At 38.3% G+C, this 17,741-nt stretch overlaps 1 protein-coding gene across 4 annotated transcripts in view; it reads right to left on the bottom strand.

Annotated features, from left to right (window-relative positions):
* HERC1 (HECT and RLD domain containing E3 ubiquitin protein ligase family member 1) overlaps nt 1-17,741 on the bottom strand; it is a 196,323-nt gene that overhangs the window by 171,390 nt on the left and 7,192 nt on the right. For all 4 annotated transcript variants that reach the window (XM_004374646.2, XM_023729707.1, XM_023729706.1 and 1 more), the window contains exon 2: nt 4,244-4,338. The gene's annotated coding sequence lies outside the window, so the exon portion shown is untranslated. The remainder of the gene's footprint in view (nt 1-4,243; nt 4,339-17,741) is intronic.

Below are 17,741 nucleotides of genomic sequence, written 5' to 3' on the forward strand. Positions count from 1 at the left end.
ATTGAGAATCTAGACATAAATTCATCCACCTATGAGCAGCTGGTATTTAACAAAGGCCCAAAGTCCGTTAATTGGGGAAAAGACAGTCTCTTTAACAAATAGTGCTGGCATAACTAGATATCCATCTGCAAAAAACTGAAACAAGACCCATACCTCACACCATGCACAAAAACTAACTCAAAATGGATCGAAGACTTAAATATAACATCGAAAACGATAAAGATCATGGAAGAAAAAATAGGGACAATGCTAGGAGCCCCAATACAGGGCAGAAACAGAATACAAACCATAAGTAATAATGCACAAACACCAGAAGAGAAACTAGATAACTGGGAGCTCCTAAACATCAAACACTTATGCTCATCAAAAGACTTCACCAAAAGAGTAAAAAGACAACCTACAGACTGAGAAAAAATTTTTGGCTATGACAAAGCCAATCAGTGTCTAATCTCTAAAATCTACAAGATATTGCAAAACTTTAACAACAAAAAGACAAATAACCCAATTAAAAAATGAGCAAAGGATATGAACAGGCACTTCACCAAAGAAGACATTCAGGCAACTAACAGACACATGAAGAAATGCTCACAATCATTTGCCATTAGAGAAATGCAAATCAAAACTACAACGAGATACCACCTCACCCCAACAAGGCTAGCATTAATCCCAAAGACACAAAATAATAAATGTTGGAAAGGTCGTGGAGAGACTGGAACACTTATACACTGTTGGTGGGAATGTTAAATGGTACAACCACTTTGGAAATCGATTTGGCGTCTCCCTAAAAAGCTAGAAATAGAAGTACCATATGATCCAGCAATCCCACTCCTTGGAATAGATCCTAGAGAAATAAGAGCCATCACACAAACAGATATATGCACACCCATGTTCACTGCAGCACTGTTCACGATAGCAAAAAGATGGAAACAACCTAGGTGCCCATCAACGGACAACTGGATAAACAAATTATGGCATATTCACACAATGGAATACTACGCAACGATAAAGAACAACAATGAATCCGTGAAACATCTCATTACATGGATGATTCTGCAAGGCATTTTGCTGAGTGAAATTAGTCAGTTGCAAAAGGACAAATATTGTATGAGACCACTATTATAAGAACTTAAGAAAAGGTTTAAACACAGAAGAAAACATTCTTTGATGGTTACAATGGTGGGGAGGGAGGGAGAAGGGTATTCACTAACTAGATGGTAGACAAGAATTATCTTACGTGAAGGGAAGGACAACACATAATACAGAAGAAGTCAGCAAAACTGAACTAAACCAAAAGCTAAGAAGTTTCCTGAATACAACCAAACACTTTGAGGGACAGAGTAGCAGGGGTAGGGGCCTGGGAACCACAGTTTCAGGGGACGTCTAGGTCAACTGGCATAACACAGTTTTTTAAGAAAACATTCTGTATCCCACTTTGGTGAGTGGCGTCTGGGGTCTTAAAAGCTAGCGAGCGGCCATCTAAGATGCATCAACTGGTCCCAACCCACCTGGAGCAAAGGAGAATGAAGAACTCCAGAGACACAAGGAAAATATTAGCCCAAGAGACAGAAAGGGCCACGTAAACTGGAGACTCCATCAGCTTGAGACTAGAAGAACTAGATGGTGCCTGGCTACCACCGATGACTGCGCTGACAGGGAACACAACAGAGAGTCCCTGACAGAGCAGGAGAAAAGTGGGGTGCAGAACTCTAATTCTAGTAAAAAGACCAGACTTAATGGTTTGACTGAGACTGGAGGGACCCCGGAAGACATGGTCTCCGGACTCTTTATTAGCCCAAAACTAACACCATTCCCGAGGCCAACTCTTCAGACAAAGAATGGACTGGACTATAAGACACAGAATGATACTTGTGATGAGAGTACTTCTTAGCTCAAGTAGATACACGAGACTAATGAGCAGCTCCTGTCCAGAGGTGAGATGTGAAGGCAGAAAGCAACAGGAGCTGGTTGAACAGACACGAGAAATCCAGGGTGGAAAGGAGGAGTGTGCTGTCACATTATAGGGAGAACAACTAGGGTCACGTAACAATGTTTGTATGAATTTTTGTATGAGAAACTAACTTGAATTGTAAACTTTCACTTAAAGCACAGTAAAAAGAAAACATATATATGTTTTCGATGAAATACCAGGCACAAATCTAACAAAACATGTACAGGATTCATATGCTGAAAGTTACAAAATGCTGACGACAAATCAAAGAAAATCTACATAAATGAAGAGACGTACCATGTTCTTAGACTGGAAGACTCAATATTGTAAAAATGTGAATTCTCCCCAAATTGATCTACAGGTTTAATGCAAAACCTATCGAGATTCAATTAACATTTATTGTGGCTATAGACAAGCTTATTTTATAATCTATATGGAAAGGAAAAGGTACTAGAACAGCTAAAAAATATATAAGCCTTACCATCAACTTAAAACCAACAAGGAAATACAGAGAGATGTAAATAAAATATAACCCAATCTTAAAAAAGAAAAAAAATTTAAATAAGACCAATCCAAAAATCTGCTTGGGCACAGAGAGAATGATCATCAAAGCACTGGTAAAAATATACACAACAAAACATGCACCAATTCAACAATCTCTACATGTACAATTCCACTACATAAATTACACTGCCAAAAAAAGAAAATCTATACGTGGTTCTTTGAGAATTGACTTCAAGTACAAAAATCCATTCCAAAAGTGAGCATCTGATGTGTTTTTATGATTAACATGACAGGCTCCTTTCCCTTCCCACCACCCCAAATGTACTGGTAATTAGAGATGGTTATTCACACACACATTAAAAGCACCCACAGAGTACCCCTAGAGAACTATATTTTTCTTAATGTTTGCTTAAAGAGGTCTGAGTCACTTATCTTTTAATCTAGCACGGTGCAAAAAGAAGTCTTATTTTCTATTAAACTATACGGTAATCAATAATGTCAAATTCTACAGAAAAACAACAAAACTAAACTTTATACTCTTCATTCCCTCCCTAAATTAACCTAATCTCAAACATGTTTTTTACCTACTTACCCAGCCTTTACTGACAGATCAGCTATTAGCATGTGTTTTGGGGGCTTGGGGGGGACTACACATATCTCAATTTACCCAGGACATCACCATTTTATGCCTCTTTTCCCTGGATGTGTCTTTTTACCGTGACAGAGGCAAGAAAGCAAATATCTATCAATGTCCTCTTTTAAGAATGCGGGATTTCAGATTACAAAACGACATGTACAGATCTTTGGAAAAAACCTCTTCATATATAGATAGATACAAAAAAAATCTGGAGAACTACACATCAGAATTTAACAGTGGTTATTTTGGATGGTGGGATTACAGATGGCTTTTGCTTTTTTTATATCTTCTTATATTGTCGAAAAAAATTACTTTTTACAACAAGCATACATTTCTTTTCACATTTAGGAAGGAGTTATTTCCATTTGTTAAAAGCAGATTTTCTTTTCTCACCCAAATCCTTATCTCATTTTAATATATGTTATTCATCGAGATCTGAGGAAATGTAATATACTATATAAAATATTAGCTTTTTTTTTTTTGGAGATAACACAGTTTATTAAAGAAGTTTATTCCTCTTTTTTTTTTTTAACTGTGGTAAAAATATATACAACAAAACATACAGTACAGCAAGTCAGTATTTTCTACAGGTACAATTCCATGACACTGATTACACTGTGCAACCATTCTCACTATCCTTTTCCAAATTATCCCACCATCTTTAACATAGAATCAATGTACCCGAAGCAAAAACTCTCTCTTTCCCTCTCCCTCCTGCCCCTGAAAACCACTAATAACTTTTGGTTTCTATATATTTGCTTATTTCATATAAGTGAGATCACACTGTCCTCTTGTGACTAACTTATTTCACTCAGCAAAACGCTGTCTAAGAAAACATTAGCTTTTAAGATGCAGAAAACCAAGATTCAAGAACCACCTGTGCTGTGGAAAATACAGAACCTACCTAAGGACCTTTCACGGATGTTAAGATCAAAGGAGAATCCATGAGAAAATCCTTTAATCCAATGTACGAATGTAAGCTATTAATACTGCAAGTCCATGTACAAACTGTGTAACTTCAGATCTCACGTATAAAATGAGGGAGTCTTAGTAGTGATCTCCAATTCACTTCTAAGTCTGAAATGCTGGTATTAACAGTGTCTTCTTAAATCAGCCTTCTACCTGCATCTAATCTACCTCTTCTTGAGGTATACCTTTTTTATGGATAATGGCTCCCTGGTCTTCATGTTTTCTGTCTTCACTAGGATACAGCCAGCTCTCCACATTCTTCTCTCATGGCCCTGATTGCCTGAAAATTAAAGAAAATATGTCTGTTCCCTCTAAACAGATTTTAAATCGTCTTTTCATCTAATTTATATTTCATGTTCTAAACCTGCCATACCTTACAATGCAGAGTAGTGACCATATCATGAACATGGACCCTGGAGCCAGGCTGCCTAGATTCAGATCCCGGCTCTGTATGTAACCAGCTCTGCAATGTAACATTGCACAATTTATTTAATCTCTCTGAGCCTCAGTTTCTTCATTTGTAAAACAGGGATAACAACAGTACACCTACTGCATATGGTTGTTGAGAAGATTAAGAGTTACAAATTTTATGTAAAGTTGGAGCCCTGGTGGTGCAGTGGTTAAGAGCTTGGCTCCTAACCAAAAGGTCAGCAGTTTGAATCCACCAGCCACTCCTTGGAAACCCTATGGGGCAGTTCTACTCTGTCCTATAGGGTTGCTATGAGTCGAAATCAACTTGACAGCAATGGGTTTTTGTTCAAATTCTCTAATCCAAAATTTCCAAAAATTTGTTCCTCAGATCACTAGTTCCTCAAGATGTTATGAGGATGGAAAAAGGTTCAGTGATCAAACAAATCTGGAAAACGCTAAATTAATGTAAACAGTTTTCTTTACTTTAAGTCTTTTACATGTTAATACGTACTATGGCATTCCAAGAGAGGATAAAGTATACATTGTTTCCCAAGTTTATCAGACCCCAGAACCCTTTTGTCAAGGAGCGCATTGGGAAATGCTGCTATTCTAGTCCTTTGACATCCTTTAATACAAAATATGCTGTGTTACGTAAACTCAATATTTTGTTAATCTGATTCACATACAAAAGTCCTGTTCTCAAGTTCTTGTGAGAAATCTGGCTCAAGAAAATAACTGCTGCCCTGCACAAATTATTTTTGCAATATCTGAATATGAACACTGACCTCTTAACAGAACAAACATCAATTATCAACTACACACTCTAGGTCACAGGCTATTTATCTTATGATGGGGTGTTAACCTATTTATGGCCCAAATGTCCTCTGAACAAAGTCTATTTATTCAATATCCCCAAGTTTTCTCTGAATTTTCAATATTAAGAACTTGTACTTTTCCCTAAAGGAATTCCACCACAGAACCCTGTCAAGTTATCCCAGTATCAGTGCTGTTATAAATACAGTACCCTAAACATACAACTTAGTGTTGAAGAACCTAATAAAATGAAGGAATAATAGAATTTCAGTACTTTGCAATCCTTGCTGAATTAAAAAACCTAAGCAATGATCAATAGCTGCTAACATCACAATAAGAGATAACAAGACCCTATGTACCTCCTGATGGAAACACAAACCACTCCTATGAAGCACTCTTACAAAAGAAAGAAAAAAATCCAAACTGAATCTGAATAATTTATCAATTTACAAGCAATTCAGAAGACAAAAGAACATGTTAAAAGTCACTGCAGAGATGCAATCAGCAAAATCAGACTATGGGAAACTTTTCAAAGAAAACAACCTGGTTTCTTTTAACAAAAATTGCAAAGGGGTGGGGTGGGGGAAAGAGATGGAAGGAGAGCTTACAGATCAAAAGTTATTAAATGAACACACCAAACAATTGTAAAGTATGGCCCTTATTTGGATCCTACTTCAAGTAAACTATATATATGTGTGTATGTGTGTGAATATACATACACACATATATATGTGTATATATATAATGACAATCAGAGAAATACAAAACTAGACTACATATTTGATATTAAGAACTTGCTATAAAAATTGTAGGTATGATCACTGTATTATGGTTATATTTTTGAAAGAGAGAGACACCCTAACTTTGAGAGAAGCATACTCAGATATTTGAATTTTATAATTTAAATATCTCTGGGAATTAATTCAAAACAATTCAGGGAGTGGGGAGTGGGGAATGGTGGATGGAAATACAGATGAAATAAGACTGTCTATAAGTTGATAATTCTTGAAGCTCAGTAGTGGATAAAGGGGAGTTCTTCTTACTATTCTCTTCATTTTTATTAATATATATTAAAGATATTCTGTAATAAAAAGATAAGAAAAAAATTTACTGTCTAGAAATTAAGTTACCTGCCTAGGGCTGCAAGTTATCTCTACGTGTTCCCATAATCCACCACTCATCTGTCAGTGTGTCCTATTGTAGTGGCTTGCGTGTTACTGTGATGCTGGAAGCTATGCCGCCAGCGTTTCAAATACTAGCATGGTCACCCATGTTGAACAGGTTTCAGCAGAGCTTCCAGACTGAGACAGACTAGGAAGAAGGACCCAGCAGTCTACTTCTGAAAAGAATTAGCCAGTGAAAACCTTACAAATAGCAGCAGAACACTGTCTGATACAGTGCTGGAAGATGAGCCCCCCAGGTTGGAAGGCACTCAAAAGACAACTGGGGAAGAACTGCCTCCTCAAAGTAGAGCTGACCTTAATGACATGGATGGAGTCAAGCCTTCAGGACCTTCATTTGCTGATGCGGCACGACTCAAAATGAGAAGAAACAGCTGCAAACATCCATTAATAACTGGAACACAGAATGTACAAAGTATGAATCTAGGAACACTAGAAGTTGTCAAAAATGAAATGGAATGCTTCAAGATCGATATCCTAGGCATTAGTGAGCTGAAATGGACTGATACTGGCAATTTTGAATCAGACAATCATAAGGTGTATTATGCCAGGAATGACAAATTGAAGAGGAATGGTGTCATATTCATCATCAAAAAGAATACTTCAAGATCCACCCCAAAATACAACCCTGTCAGTGATAGGATAATATCCTTACACCTACAAGGGAGACCAGTTAATACAACTATTATTCAAATCTACACGCCAACCACTAAGGCCAAAGATGAAGAAACCGAAGATTTTTCACACCTACAATTTTTATAGCAAGTTCTTAATATCAAATATGTAGTCTAGTTTGGTACTTCTCTGATTATCATTATATATATATGTATATTCACACACAAACACACACATATATGGTTTGACTGAAGTGGGATCCAAATAAGGGCTATACTTCACAATTGTTTGTTCATTAAATAACTTTTGATCTGTAGGCTCTCCTTCTATCTCTTTCCCCCCTCCCTTTGCAATTTTTGTTAAAAGAAACCAGGTTGTTTTCTTCAAAAAGTTTCCCATAGTCTGAAATTGATCAAACATGCAACCAAGATGCATTGATAATTGCTAGTGATTGGAATGCAAAACTTGGAAACAAAGAAGGATCAATAGTTGGAAAATATGGCCTTGGTGACAGACACAACGCCAGAGATTGCATGACAGAATTCTGCAAGACCAATGACTTATCCACTGCAAACACCTTTTTTCAAGAACCTAAACAGTGACTATACACATTGGGGTTACTGGATGGAATACACAGAAATCAAACTGACTACATCAGTGGAAAGAGACGATGGAGAAGCTCAAAATCACCAGTCAGAACAAGCCCAAGGGCCAACTGCAGACCAGACCATCAACTGCTCATATGCAAGTTCAAGTTGAAGCTGAAGAAAATTAAAACAAGTCCATGACAGTCAAAATATAACCTTGAGTACATGCCACCCGAATTTAGAAACCATCCCAGGAACAGGTTTGATGCACTGAACACTAATGACCGAAGACCGACGAGTTGTGGGATGACATCAAGGACATCATACATTAAGAAAGCAAAAGGTCATTAAAAAGAAAGGAAAGAAAGAAAAGACCAAAACAGATGTCAGAAGAGACTCTGGAACATAGAGTAGCTGAAGCAAACAGAAGATATGATGATGTTAAACGGCTGAACAGAAGATTTCAAAGGTCAGCTTGAGAAGACAAAGCAAATTATTATAATGAAGTGTGCAAAGACCTGGAGTCAGAAAACCGAAAGGGAAAAACACGCTTGGCATTTGTCAAGCTGAAAAAGAATAGAAAAAATTCAAGCCTCAAGGTGCAATACTGAAGGACTGATTCTATGGGCAAGATATTGAACGACACAGGAAACATCAAGGGAAGATAGAAGGAATGCACAGAGTTACTGAACCAAAGAGAATTGGTTGACATTCATCCATTTCAGGAGGTAGTATATGATTAAGAACCGTTGGTATTGAAGGAAGAAGTCAAAGCTGCACTGAAGGCAGTGGCAAAAAGCAAGGCTCCAGAAATTAACAGAGTAACTACTGAGATGTTTCAACAAATGGATGCAATGTTAGAAGCACACTCATCCATCTATGCCAAGAAATCTGGAAGAGAGCTACCAGGCCAAACAGCTGGAAGAGATCCACATTTGTGCCCATTCCAAAGAAAAGTAATTCAAAAGAATGCAGAAATTATTGAACAACATCAATATCACATGCAAGTAAAGTTTTGCAGAAAATAATTTAAAAACGGTTGCAGCAGTACATTAACAGGGAACTGCCAGAAATTCAAGCTGAATTCAGAAGAGAACATGGAACAAGGGATATCACTGCTGATGTCAGATGGATCTTGGCTGAAAGCAGGGAATGCCAGAAAAATGTTTACCTGTGTTTTACTGACTATGCAAAGGCATTGGACTGCGTGGATCATAACAAATTATGGATAACATTACAAAGAACGAGAATTCCAGAACACTTAAGCGTGCTCACGCAGAACCTGTACGTAGACCAAGACGCAGCTGTTTGAACAGAACAAGACGATGCTGCGTGGTTTAAAATCATGAAAGGTGTGTGTCAGGGTTGTATCCTTTCACCATACTTATTCAATCTGTATGCTGAGCAAATAATCTGAGAAGCTGGGCTATATGAAGAAGACTGGGGCATCAGGATTGGAGGAAGACTCATTAACAATCTACGATATGGGGATGACACAACCTTGCCTGCTGAAAATGAAGAGGGCATGAAGCACTTACTGATGAAGAACAAAGACTACAGCCTTCAGTATGGATTAACCTCATCATAAAGAAAACAAAAATCCTCACAACTGGCCCAATAAGCAACATCATGATAAACAGAGAAAATACTGAAGTTGTCCAGGATTTCATTTTACTTGGATCCACAAACAACACCCATGGAACTTGGATCCACAATCAACACCCAGCACTCAAGGAATCAAACGATGTATTCCAAATTGTCTTTTGAAGCAAATCTGCTTCAAAAGACCTCTTTAAAGTGTTAGAAAGCAAAGATGTCACTATGAGGACTACAGTGCACCTGACCCAAGCCATGGTATTCTCAATTGCCTCATACGCATGTGAAAGCTGGACAATGAATAAGGAAGACTGATGAAGAATCAATGCCTTTGAATATGTGTTGGTGAAAACTACTGAATATACCATGGACTGCCAGAAGAACCAACAAATTCGTCTTGAAAGAAGTACAGCCAGGATGCTCCTTAGAAGCAAGGATAGTGAGACTTCGTCTCATGTACTTTGGACATGTTATCAGGAGGGACCAGTTCCTGTAGACAGACATCATGCTTGGTAAGGCAGAGGATCAGCAAAAAAGAGGAAGACCCTCAAAGAGATGGACAGACACAGCAGCTGCAACAACGGGCTCAAACATAGCAACAATTCTAAGGATGGCACAAGACTGACCAGTGTTTTGTTCTGTTGTAGATAGGATCACTATGAGTCGGAACCAACTCGACAGCACCTAACAACAACATTCCCATAATAGATTAATCCACAGTTGTCCATCAGTGAATGTAAATTGACCATGATTAAATTGTATTTATAGAGTACTAGAAGAAATCAGCTGACATGAATTTCACTAACAATCAACCTGCTAAACTCTCCCATTTAATTTTTGTTAATAAGAAATCAGTTGACATGAATTTCACTAACAATCAGCCTGCTAAACTCTCTCATGTAATAACTCTTATTTACAAGCCTGTTAACAATATCTAATCAATGTATAGCTTTCTGTGAAGAAAAAAATGATTAAGTATGATTTATTTTTTCATTTTTACTTACTGAATAAAGCAAGAGTCACAGAAAATATATGCAGACATTACTGCAGAGTCATGGCTATCTTTCTAGTCCCTTTTGGCCTATGATACTTCTAGAATTTATCATCAGCAGACTTACTGCATAAGCACTCCAGTTCACTGAGCTCCCAAACAGGACTAGTTTTATCTTGCGTACAAAAACCCCCTTCCTGCTCTGAAATAAGGAGCCAAACCAACAGATGGCAGACCAAGAGGGAGGAGGTGGAGATAAAGAGGCAGTACACATCATGTTAAAAAAAAAAAAAAAAACTAACAAGGTATAGGAGTCTAGTGACAAGGGCCAGAAAGCAGAAGGGGACAAGGAAGCTGGTGATAGGGAACCCAAGGCTGAGTAATGATACTGTTAATGTGTTGTGAGATTGTTAACCATTGTCATAGGGTAACATTTGTAGTAACTGTTTAAATGAGAAACTATTTTGTTCTGTAAGCCTTCAGCTTAAGTGAGAATAACAACACAACTGGAAGAGTGTAGTCAATGTCACTGAACTGTGCATGTAGAAATTTTTGAAATGGTGTATCTTTGGCTATGTGTATCTTCACCAAAAAAAAAAAAGGTTGAGAAGTTAGAGGGTTGATATGTTGTGGGGTTGTTAACCAATGTCATAAAAGAACATGTGTACTTCTGTTTCATGAGAAACTATTTGTTCTGTAAGCCTTCACCTGAAGTACAATTAAAAAAAAAAAAAAAACACTGAACACCAAAAGACATCTTGAAAAAATTTAAGAATAAAAAATATTTGGCAATTCCTTAGATTTCTTCAAAACGGTCACATTGTCAATTACCAATCCACTTTAAAGTGAAATGATTCTATGAATTAGCATTTGACTAAATTCATTTGTACGGTGTACCTTTAAAAGTTTTGAAAAGTCCCTCTTTATACATCAGACCAAATTAAGTTAGCCAAAGCAATTCAAACCATTTTCAAAAGAAACAAGGGAAACTCAGGACATACTAAACTTTCATCAGCATTCACTATGGCTATGCATTTCTAAAGCTATCAAAATTTCTTTTTTCTACTTCAAAAAAGAAATACCTCTACTCTAATCAATAGTACAATCAAAACAACATCAATATTACTGCATCCTAACTGGGTGGAAGGTTGTAAATTAGATATTGGTGTAAAGAGTAGTACAACAGTGTTGCTATTAGAATTAAAGTTTTCATCTCAATTACATTTCTTAAAATGTATGCCTAGGCTTTCAGTATAACAAACACAGTTTAGAACATGCCAATTACAACAAGCCATCTTGCTCCACTCTTTATGCCAAGTACCTTCTGCTTCCAAAGTAAGCACCTTCCAATCACTTATTTAAGAGATCAAGCACGTAACACCATTCAATGCAGAAGTCCATCAGTGGCACTCCGGCAGTTTTGCACAGGAATAGCAACTTCTACGCTCTGGCTACAGAACCTTCACAAAAGAGGGTCTGTCAACTAGAGGTTATTCAGGGGCTCATTCCTCAGGTATATCCCTCTTCTCTGTGGAAGCTTGTCACATGGGAGAATAATATCTGCCCTGCCAATCTCACAGAGCTGTTACCAAGATTAATTGAGAAAATGTTTATAAAACTACTCTGTAAACTAAAAAACTTTATACAAATGTAAGTTATTATCTCACTGCTTGCTTATACCCTAGACAGTTTGATCTTTCTCCTTAATATCACTGAGTTTCAAGGTCTACCAAGTAAATCTTCAGGTTTTGGGGTATAAAAACTCACTAATACTCACTTTTCTGAAGCAATTCTATACCAATTACCGTTCTCTTATAACATCTATCCCCACTCCTGGCAGAAAAGAACTAGAAATATGCTTTAAGAAATCAAAGCAATATGCAGCTTCTAAAATTCTGTCACTGTGAGTTCCTAAACACTCATGCAGAAGAGTCCTGCCCACACAACACTATCTGGATGGGATTTCAGGTGAACTAAGACCATTACACTGAGGCTGGCTACTTCAAGTTCTGTCCCGTTGGTCTCTTGCAATACCCCCCCTCCCAGCTTCATTTCTGAATTCTAATCAATGCTCTGTCACTTACTAGCTGTGTGATCTTGGGCAAGTTACTTAACGTCTTTGTGCTTCCATTCCCTTATCTGCAAAATAGGATTCTACCTCATGGTTTAAACATAGTTTAAATACAGATGAAAGTGCTTAGAACAGTGGCCGGTACATAGTAAATGACCCATAAGTGTTAGCCGGTATTATTCCTTTATATGTGGCAGTGTAATGGACTGCTTTTGTGTGGCCTCTCTTGCCATGGTCTCGTAACTCTCACCCACGTGGCTGGGTGGGACTGTGTGATAGGGTAATTGTGGCCCACCAAAGGGATTGGTCAGTTTTACCATCCCATCAGGCTTGAAATGAGCCATCCTAGAGACAGGAAGGAGAAGAGCCCATCCACCAAGGAAGGAGAGACCAGCAGGAGAGATCGGCAGGAGACCCACAGGGGATGGGGCAGTGGGCTTCCCAGCCCATAGAGCGAGAAAGCTGAGTGCCTTTGGGCAGAGACTGAGGGCCCAGGAGAGGCGTGCCTGCGAGCACGGCGGGAAGAGCTGTCCTGGTGGAAGAACTGTATCCTTGAGTATTCCTGAGCCTGAATTATAACCTGTTACTTCCCTAATAAACCCCATAATCATGAGTATGGTCTGTGAGTTCTGTGTGGCCATTGTAATGAATTATCAAGCCCAGCAGAGAAGTAGAGAATGCCATGGGAGGGACGGTTGGTGTCAGAGTTGGTAAAGATGGTGGAGAGAGGAGGGATGTCTGACTTCTGCCTCATGGGAATTAGCCTTGGGCTGTTGACCTTGATTCTCCTCTCCCCTTGTGAAGTTAGAGGTCAGATGCTGCTCCCACACCATTTTTACGTATGTGCATCTGTCTGCTTTCCCATCACAACCACCATCACTAGATTATATAAATCTATCATTCTCGATTCTTTTCAAAAGGATGAGCAATATTGAGAAAGCAGAAACTATGACCATTTCACTGACAAAATTTCATTGTTTGAGTGAATTTTTGGTTGTATAAGAAAGTTTAATGATATCTTATATAAAAGATTCTCGATTCTCCCTCAACCTGTGCTTTTAAATTATATTGACACATAGATAATACACCTACTCCTCACTTATCAACTATCTCATTATCCAACATTTTGTATTTACTACAATAGAAAAAAAAAACTACTCTACAACTATTTTGTGCATCAACGATATACATCTGGCAGTAATGAATGCTGAGGTGCAAGGCGAGAATAATGTTGACTGTGATGGTTAAGGTTATGTGTCATCTTGGCTGCACCATGATTCTCAGTGGTTTGGCAGTTACGTAATTGAGTAACTGGCCATTAGGTAATGATGTAATTTAGCAGTTATATAATGACATAGTCATCCTCCATTTTGTGATCTGATATGGTCATCCTGCGTTTTCGCATAACACTGATTTTTGCATAATGACCTGGTCTTTGAACCTAATCATGTGGATAACTGGGTGCATAACCTTCCTAGTTCTAAATTAAGGAGCCCTGGTGGTGCAGTGGTTAAGCACTCGGCTACTAACCGAAAGGTCAGCAGTTTGAATCCACCAGCCACTCCACAGGAAAAAGATATGGCAACCTGCTTCCATAAAGATTCACAGCAATGGAAATCCTATGGGGCAGTTCTACTCTGTCCTATAGGGTCGCTATGAGTTAGAATCGACTCGACGGCAATGGGTCTGTAAGTACTACGGTATTAAGTTAAAAAAAACTCAGATAACAATACGTCCCAAAAAATCAAAATCAACAGATTTTAAGAGTTTAGAGTGAAGAAAATTAGTTTGCCAGAAGCAAGAGGAGATATTATTACTACTACATCAACATCACTACCATTATAATTAGGGGACAACCAAAAAGTATGTTAAACACTGCAACAAACACAAGAACTGAAAATTAAAGTTTATTTTTTACCTATTACTTAGCACACCCTATGCACAACTATATGGTCTTGATGTTATAAATTCTAAATCCTATCATTTCACATGTGAGTAACAATGCAGAAATTCACAGCACTGCTTAACTGACTTAATAGTTCTTCTTTAGCTTAAAACCTAAAAAGAGTCGAACCACTTAATTTAATTTGGAGACCATTTGACGCCACAGACAACTTCTTAGAGCTGTGCCCCTGGCTTACTATGTGCCAGGGACTTTTCTAGCACAGAAGTAAACACAACATATAAAGTTCTTGTTCTCATGGAGTGTACATTCTAGTGAAGACAACAAATAATAAGCAGGCAGACAAATAAGCAATTAAATTTCAGGAAGCATAAGTGCTATAAAAAAATAAAAGAGACAAAAGGAGTAAGGGAGTGGTCACTATTTTCTATAATGTGATCACTGAAGATCTCCCTAAGGCGGTCGACTCTGAGGACCTCTCTTTAAGCAAATCCCTAAGTGATATGAGGGAGTAAGTACTGCAGAGACCTGGGGGAAAAGGACTCCAAGCAGAGGCAAGAGCAAGCATTAGCCCTAGGGATCCACCTTGTGTGTTCAGGGAACATAGGGAAGTCCAGTGTAGCAGAAGTGGAGTGAACAGGGTGAGGCAGGCAGGGACTAGATCCTGCAGGACCTTGTAGACTCTGGCTAGGAATTCGACTGTAACTTTAATTGTAAAAGGAAGTCATTGTAAAGTGCTAAGCAGAGGAGTGATCTGATCTGATAGGCATTTTTAAATGATCACTCTAGCTACAATGTAGAGAACATACTGTAGGAGTCAAGGTAGAAAGCAGGGAAACCAGTTAAGAGGCTGTTGCACTTATTCAAGGAGGAGATGATGGTGGTTTAGACCAGAGTTATAAGGTGGAAATGATGAAGGTGATCAAATTAGAAATATATTCAGAAGATAGAGCCAAGAGGATTTACTGATGAACTGGTTATGGAGTACAAAGAAAAGAGAAGAACTGTGGATGACAACTGGGTTTTTGGCCTGAGCAACTAGTTGAATAGTCCTGCTATTAACTAAGAGCAGTTTCAGAAAACAAAAGATGAACACAGGAATCACATCTGTGTTGTACAAGTTTAGTTTGAGTTGCATATTACAGCCAAATGAGATGTGGAATAAGCAGATGAACTATGAATCTGGACCTTAAGGAAGAGGTCTGAACTGATGATACAAGGAACCTGTGCAAGGAGGGACCTGTCACAGGAGGAAAACTCAAATATTTTCCACTATAACAACCAATAGAGAAGCGGTAAGACTTCATTCTGTCAAAGGCAGAAAACTGACAAGACCTGGAAAAACAAGGCAGTCCCTTCGAGTTCCAGCTCTCACAAGTTTCACTGTTTTTAAAGCCACAGAACTGGATGAGTATAGATGAGAAAGACTTCTTAATGTAATCCTTCCACCAGCCCTATGATGCAGCAAGTATTACTAACCCCACCTTACAGATCAAGAAGCTGAGGCTAACAGATTAAGACTTGCCCAACATCACTCTGTTAGTAAGTGGTAGAGTTAGAAAGACAAAAAAAGTATCTATCTTACTACAATGCCCACGACCTTTCTCAACTGGGGTTCATCATCTGAACCAGAAAACAGTCTGAGTTAATCTTTTCTCAATTCTCGCAAGGATAGTAAATAACCAGTACCATTCTTGATGCAATGGAAGAGAAATTTATTCTTTACATACAACAAATGTCTTACTTAAAGCATTTGGGTTTAATTCTCTTATGGAACCCCAGTTAAGGAAGACTATACTACAATTATTATTACTGCATATTATTACTACTATGACTACTAATGGAGTCCTGGTGGTACAGTGGTTAAGAACTTGGCTGCCACTCCTCGGAAACCCTATGGGGTAGTACTACTCTGTCCTATATGGTCGCTATTGAGTTGCAATCAACTCAACGCCAACGGGTTTTGGTTTGGTTTAATTTATTACTACTAATATTATTAAAATGGCAGAGAATGAGATTGGGGAACAATCTAAGTTACCACCCTATGACTTTTCATGGGCTTCTCTTTGTAACTAGTACTTCAAATGTTATTTGGGGGTTTTATACCATCAACGTAATTTGACTTAAGGCTATATCAGGTCTCTACTCGTTTCATTCACAACCAGCACTCAGCATCTGTTTCCCAGGCAACATCAGTTCATCAGAAAACCACCAGAACATAAGCTCCTCACATCTAAGAATCTCTGTTGTTTTGTTTTGTTTTTATTAATGTGTTCCAAGCACTTAGAACAGTGTCAGGCATACAGCAGGTGTTCAGTAAGTCTTTGTGGAATGAAAGCATCTAAAAATTACACAGACAGAAAGACAGACAGGCACACACACACTTCTCTACTGCAATTAACTTTGACTAAGACTGCAATTTTCGGAGTCCACCCTGCGAACAACATCATTAATATCACACACAAGTAAAACTTTGCTGAAGATGATTCAAAAGAAGATGCAGCAATACATCGACAGGGAACTGCCAGAAATTCCAGCTGAATTCAGAAGAGGATGTGGAACAAGCGCTATCATTGCTGATGTCAGATGGATCATGGCTGAAAGCAGAGAATACCAGAAAGATGGTTACCTGTGTTTTACTGACTATGCAAAGGCATTCGACTATGTGGACCATAACAAATTATGGATAACACTGCAAAGAATGCTCATGAGGAACCTGTACATAGACCAAGAGGCAGTCGTTCAAACAGGACAAGGGGATACTACATGGTTTAAAGTGAAGAAAGGTTTGCATCAGGGTTGTATCCTTTCACTATACTTACTGAATCTGTATGCTAAGCAAATAATTCAAGAAGCTGGACTATATGAAGAACATGGCATCAGAACTGGAGGAAGACTCAATAATATGTGATATGCAGATGGCACAATCTTGCTTGCTAAAAGTGAAGAGGACATGAAGCACTTACTGATGAAGATCAAAGACCACAGCCTTCAGTATGGATTACGCCTCAACAAAAAGAAAACAAAAATCTTCACAACTGGACCAATAAGCGACATCTTGATAAGTGGAGAAAATACTGAAGTTGTCAAGGATTTCATTTTACTTGTATCCCACAATCAATGCCCACAGAAGCAGCAGTCAAGAAATCAAAAGACACACTGCGTTGGGCAAATCTGTTGCAAAAGATCTCTTTAAAGTGTTAAAAAGCAAAGATGTCATTTTAAGGACTAAGGTGCACCTGACCCAAGCCATGGTGTTTTCAATCGCCTCATATGCAGGAGAAAGCTGGACAATGAGTAAGAAAGACTGAAAAAGAAATGATGCCTTTGAATTACAGTGTTGATGAAGAATACTGAATATACCATGGACTGCCAGAAGAAGGAACAAATCTGTCTTGGAAGAAGTACAACCAGAATGTTCCTTAGAAGCAAGGATGGCAAAACTTCATCTCACATACTTTGGACATGTTATCAGGAGGGACCAGTCCCTGGAGAAGGACATCATGCTTGGTAAA

Source organism: Trichechus manatus, unplaced genomic scaffold (genome assembly GCF_000243295.1).
Source record: "Trichechus manatus latirostris isolate Lorelei unplaced genomic scaffold, TriManLat1.0 scaffold00030, whole genome shotgun sequence".
In the NCBI taxonomy this organism is placed as follows: domain Eukaryota; kingdom Metazoa; phylum Chordata; class Mammalia; order Sirenia; family Trichechidae; genus Trichechus; species Trichechus manatus.